Source organism: Hylobates moloch, unplaced genomic scaffold, assembly GCF_009828535.3.
Source record: "Hylobates moloch isolate HMO894 unplaced genomic scaffold, HMol_V3 SCAFFOLD_6, whole genome shotgun sequence".
Lineage (NCBI taxonomy): Eukaryota > Metazoa > Chordata > Mammalia > Primates > Hylobatidae > Hylobates > Hylobates moloch.
The window spans coordinates 33133550-33140458 of record NW_026652281.1 but is presented as its reverse complement, the minus strand read 5'-3'; positions in this window follow the sequence as shown (position 1 = coordinate 33140458).

Here is a 6909-nt window from a genome sequence, read left to right as displayed (position 1 = left end):
TTAAACAACAACCACAACAAAAATTGAGGGAAAAGTTGTCTGAGTGAGACAAATGTAGTTTAACATACACAGTATCCACTTTCTCCTGCCCTCAAAAGAAGAATATTAACGGAAGTAGCTTAGGAAGAAGAAAAAGTTTCCCAAAAGGAAGGAATGGGTTGCAAGTAATGAATAGTGCTATCAATAAAACTGGTAAATAAGTACGACTGAGCACAAACTAAAACAGTAACAACAAAATGAGGATGGGAGGAGGATGAAAACCAAGGTGAAACAAACATCTGTGATCTATAACAACGTGAAAAATTAGGGCAAGATGATAGGAGTTAAACCATTCCAAGGTCTGTGTTCTGTTAAGCCTGTATGCATGTTGTCTTAGTTTCCTAGGGCTGTTAAAACCAATTATCACAAACTTGGTGGTTTAAGTAAAACAATAAATGTATTCTCTCACAGTTGTGGAGGCCAGAAGTCCAAAACCAACACGTTAACAGGGTAAATTCCTTCTGGAGGCTGAGGAAGAATCCGTTTCATGAATCCGCTGGCTTCTGGTGGCTGCCGGCAATCCTTGGCGTTCCTTAACTTGTAGCTAGGACTCCAATCTTTGCCTCTGTCTTCACGTGGCTTGCCCCTTTGTGAGATTGCCTTCATGTGCCTTCTCCTTTTCTGCCTCTTACAAGGAACCTCATCATTGGATTTAGAGCCCACTCTAATCCAGGATGATCTAATCTTGAGATCCTTACCTTAATTATATCTGGAAAGACCCTTACCCCAAATAAGGTTGTATTCTAAGGTTCTGGGTGGACATATTTTTTAAGGACCACAAGTCAACCCAGTGTTCATGTTAAAAACGTAAAAGTAGCTACTAAAAAGGTTTTTCTAAAAAGTAGAATGTATACATTCTAAACAAACAGAAATAGAAATCTCCCTGAAGGTAGGAAAGAAGAAATAAAAGCATGGTGAATCATAAACCAATGTCCAAATAAATTAGAAACGATTTTACATGGAAACAAGTTAAAATGCAATTGTTAAAAGACAAATTCAGATTAAAAACAAGACCCACACATACCATTGCTTCTCTAAATATTCACAGATGTGTTTCATTCCCTTTAATACCTTCTTCAGTGCCTTAGCTTAGCAAGATAGAAGCACATTTTCATTTGATTTGTGTCCTCAAATCATTTTCACCTGTGACATTAAGCGCAGCCTACAGAGGTTACAGATTAGAAAAAAGGAAAAAAGTCCCTTTCAAGCCAAATTTCTCCTTTTCAGGTGGTAGCCAATGAGTTAATGTTTCTGGATCAGCTTTAAAATTTTTTATTTTTGAAGTACTTTTAGATGGCTTAAAACATTAGTAAAAGGTTAAAGCCATAGGATTTATTTTTCATCCCCCAATCATCTTTATTCTTCTGCCAATTTCATGTCTTAATTACCAAAAAAATTCTTTGAAATTCCTGACTACAAAGAATAACTCTTTTTACCAAACCTGTAGACTATGACTAATTTTCAATCATGGTGAGCATGAATTCTGAATGCACAACATGGGTCAGTTTTAATGAGTTCAAAATTTCTTTTAAAAAGTCATTTGCAAACATACACACATGCACATCCAAACGGTAGCTCCTACAATTTTATCTAAGAAAAATTATGAGTTTCAAAATAAGATACAAAATACAAATTTTGAGCACAATGATGTAAAAAAGATGAAGAAAATTTCATCAATGGACTAAATGGACTTTTCCCCTAACCCCCATCTTGATGAAAAGATGCAATAGCCAGCTAGCCCTAAACAATGTGAACTCTGTTTGTTTGTTTTAAGTGGACAATGAATATAGAAGCAATTTTAATTCAAGACCTACTCCAATTCTTATTAAACCTAAAAGTCAGACTAATTCTCTGCCCTTCAAAATGTAGTTGAAAATTAGCTTTGTTTGCCTCCCCCAAAATATTGCTCTCTTCAATGGCAGGATTCTATAATTCATCTTTATGTACTTGACTCACTGCATAGTGCTTGATGGTCAATAAATTTGTTGAATGTGCAAATTTACACAATAAATTTCCTCAAAACTGATTTCCCTTAGGTCATAAAGACTCTTTCTCCCACACTTTCACAACATTAGTAGGCCAGAAGTGTTTATGTTCTGACAATCTGACCCCACATTATTCTCTGGACAAAGTAGTTCAGGCCTGAAGAAAAGTCAGTACATTCAATCCACAGCCCTATGAGGTATTATGAAAGTGACCAGCAATTCTAACTCTCACTTTGGTTTTTAGAACAAATTAAGGTACTTTATTATTTAAACATGGAGAATAATTTTAATAAATTATTCCCTTTTATTAAATAAGTTACTTTTAAATAAAATGTAAAAGATAATTAAAAGACATTATTTGTAAGGCCTTACTCAAAATGACAGGAGACAAATTTAACAAGTTGAAAACTTTGGATTCTATTTTAGTAATCACCGCTACATTTTAAAAATGAACTAGAGCTGGGCACAATGACTAAGTTTGAGAACAGCCTGAACAACATAGCAAGACTCCATCTCAAAAAAAAAAAAAAAATTAACCAGGCATGGTGGCACATGCCTGTAGTCCCAGCAACTTGGGACTTGAGCCCAGGAGTTAAAGGCTGCAGTGAGCCAAGATGCCATTGCACTCCAGACTGGGTGACAGAGTGAGACTACAACTCAAAAAAAAAAAAAAAAAAAAAAAAATTATAAAGTGAGCTAGAAAGTCAAGTAAAAGCAGGGAAAAGATACTAGAGTTAGACTTGTTGAACAATTGGGTGAGACATAAAAAAGAGAACAATTTTAAGTGATAACAGACTCTATTTTAACTGCCTCTTATACATTTCCTTGTTTTGATGGAGGCAAGCTATAGCTGGTAATCAGAATCTTATGTCTCTCTCTTTGCTACCTATTGAAAAACAGTCATTTAAGAAAATTTTTGTTGGGAGAAAAAAGTTGCTGCCTTAAGTAACTTTGGAATATGTTTGGACTGGATACTGTAAGGTTAAAGATGAAAAGAAGTGTACTCCAGTAGGTAAACTTATTATACATATTCTAGGTTAGCAATTCTGCAACCACTTTATTGTGTAGTAGGGCTGAAAAAAATAGGGGCATAAATTATAGATAATAAAAGTTAAGTTTCTCACTGGCAGAGAAAGAAGTTACAAATAAACGAAGGGGAAAAGCTAGAATGAATCCTATGGTGCTGGATTAGGAGTTACAGATATCCATATAGACTCATTTTTAAATATATACAGAAATATACAGAAATCATTACAGATATGTGTGTATGTTAGTAAACATTCATGTATTTCCTAGCTCAGTTCACTGAGGTCTAGAAGCCATGACATCCCAGTAACAATAAGCGCATTCAGCACTCAAAATTTGGATTGTAAATACCATCCTCCAATAAAAGGAACAGGGCTCTTTGGAGAAATGAGTGATTCTAGGGCTGGGCAGAGAAAATAGAAGATGAGCCTGGGGCATCGTGGTAGTGCCAGAAAGTAAAAGCTAAAAAGAAAAAAAATGGGAGCATGTCAAAAAGATACGGCTCCCAATGGCCAAAGCTGGCACAATTTGAGCAACAAAACAAATAATTACAGTACTGGATAGTACGGCTGAAAAAATAAAATACGTATCTACGAGTCTACGCTGAAAAATGAGTGACTAAATTGATCTCCCCTACATTAGAATTCCAAATAATGTATGTAGATACCCCTCCCAAGAAAATGGAGCTTAACTCCTCTCTGTGAGTACTGTTGGACTTAGTGACTTGCTTCCATAGAATAGAATATGAAATGAGAAAACAGTAACTTTATAATGGAGAAACCTGGCACATATCATTTTAACCAAGTGATTGAGGTTAAACTTAGCAGTGATAAGTCATGTCGATATCATGTACCTATCGATATGAGAAAGTTACCTCACTTCTGTGGTATTCTTCCATGGAAAACTATAATCCCAGTATAGTCATGAGAAAATATCAGACAAACCCACATTAAGGGATGTTCTACCAAATGTCTAACCAGTACTCTTTAAAAATGTCAAAATCTGTAAAAACAAGGAAAGACTGATAAACTGTTCGAGTAAGGAGGCATAATGATTAAATACAATGTAGTGTCTTAGATTGGGTCCAAAACCAGAAAAAGGGCATTGGTAAAAAAACTGGTGAAACCCAAATAGTCTGTAGTTTAGTTAATAGTGTTGTACCAATGTTGACATATTAGTTCTGACAAATGTTCCATGCTTAAACTATTAACATTAGGGGAAAATGAATGGTGAATGTAGGAACTCTTAACTTTGCAACTTTTCTGTAAGTCTAAAATTACTCCAAGGTTTTTTAAAGTTTTGGAGTATTTAAAGAAATCCAAACATTCTACAACTCTTACTAATTTGTGTATTTTATCTGTAAAATAAAAAAATAATTTTCATAATTCAAATATATCAACATGTTCAAAGTCAGTGATACAAGAAGAGAACTAAATACAGCCATGTATTTCAGTCAACAATAGACTGCTCATACAATAGTGGTCCTCTAAGATTATAATGGAGCTGAAAAATTCCTATCACCTAGTATTTATTACACTACACATTTTATGATTATTTTAGAGTATACTACTACTGATTTTTTTTTAAAAGTTAACTGCAAAAACTTCCTCAGACAGTTCCTTCAGGATGTATTCCAGAAGAAAGCATTGTTAACCTAGGAAATGACAGCTCCCTATGTTATTGTCCCTGAAGACCTTCCAGTGGGACAAGATGTGGAAATGGAAGACAGTGATATTGATGATCCTGATCTTGTGTGGGCTGAGGCTAGCGTGTGTGTTTGTATCTGTCTTTGACAAAGTTCAACAAGGAAAAAAAATTAATAATAGAAAAAAGCTTATAAAGATATGTCTTTGTACAGCTGTACAATGTGTTTTAACTGATTAAAAAAAGTTAAAAAGGTAAAGTTCATAAAGTAAAAAAGTTATAATCAGCTAATTATCAAAGAATTTATTATAAATGTAGTATAGCTGTGTAGTCCAATGTTTATAAAGTCTACGATAATGCATAACATTCTAGGCCTTCACATTAACTCATCACTTCCTCACCAACTGACCCAGAGGAACTTCCAGTCCTGCAAGTTCTACTCATGGTAAGTCCACCATTTTTTTTTTTCTTTTAAACAATATTTTTACTGTACTTTTTCTATGTTTAGATACACAAATACTTACCATTGTGTTCCAATTGCCCAAAATATTCAGTAACTTGCTATACAGGTTGGTAGAGTAAGAGCAATGGGCTATACGATATAGCCTAGGAGTGTAGTGTAGTAGTCTAGACCATCCAGGTTTAAGTACATTCTACGATGGTCTCACAATGACAAAATCACCTAAAGGACACATCTCAGTACATTATCCTAGGCATTAAGTGATGCAAAATAGTACAAAATACTAGTTTATTTTTAAGATGATCATCAGAAAGGTTTAAATGCATTTTACAAATTCTGTATAACTAAAGCTTCCATCATTTCTGTAAAAAGTTACAGTTTTAGATGAGTAGAAGCTATTCTACCATCAGCTACTGAAGAGGTAAGTAGAAAGATATTGTTGCCTAGTGGCATACAATGTAGGCTTATTTTTTGTGTGTGTGAAAGATTACTCTGAAAGAGCATGAGGAATATGCCTAATTTTCCCTCAACTTTCCATTATATAATACCGATCACACTTACTTAAATTCATTCGTGACCTAATTCCATTTTCATAATTTACCAAATTTTAGCTACTACTACTTTAAGAATTTTTGTCTTGAAAAAACTTAAGATTCAACACGGGGAAAAGAAAAAAGGAAAACATACATAAGATACTAAGTTTTAGAACAACTATGTACTACTACAAGTATCTTTTATAGTTGTATAATCTACAATTATAAGGATGAAAAGATATTAAAAATAGATACCAATCCTAGGGTTTTCAATTTTTTCAAGGTAGGGAACTGTATTATTTCACTTTTGAAATCAGATGTCCATATATTAGAAAAATCAATTAAATTGACATAATTATATAAAGCTGTAATTTTATGATAAAACCTTATTTAAAAGAGCTTTACAAAAAAAACATGCAATAAAGTAACACAGAACCCAGGAATCAGTGACTTCACTTAACTCCCACAGCCCCAAACTTCTCAACAAAGAACGTTCTACCCACTAATACAGAGATTAAAAAAAAAAGAAATAAAGTATCTTGAAGAAATAAGAGTATCTTGAGGACATACTAAGACTTTTTCTTATTTAGAGCCTTAAACATACAATATTCTTTTACTTATAAATTTGGTAAGAGTCCTCTTAAATATTGGTGGTGGTAGTGCAGACAACCATAGAACCACAAGACCAAGGGTAAAGAAGACTAATGTTTGAAAGGGCCCGGTCAAAGAAAGACAAAGCCTATACTTGTCATTAAATAAGGGATACTAACAATTCAAAAGGGAAAAACCTATAAAACTGGAGATTTCAATTTATGCTTGGAGTTTAGAAATTACAGCCAATTCATTTTCTGACTCAACTAGAGCTTTTTGTATTAGGCAAGTTAAACATAAAAAAAAAAGGACTACTTAGATTTTACAAATGAAAAGTGATGGAAAACAAATGTATAAAGCTTGTATTCATAATATTTATGATATACTTCTGATCACAGCAAACCGATTAAAAAACAAGAATTAAAGGCATCCCTTCCCTTATGCAGTTGACAACAAAAGTCTCCCTATATCTTTAGTTTCTGTGATCTCTACTAGGAAAAAAATTTAGAATAAACTGTACATAAATCATAGTTACACGGAAGTATTAACAATAAATGCTATCTTTTCAGTTTTAACCGGCCACAGAGTACCAATTAGGTTTTTCTGAAACAGGAGTTTACTATCATTTGCA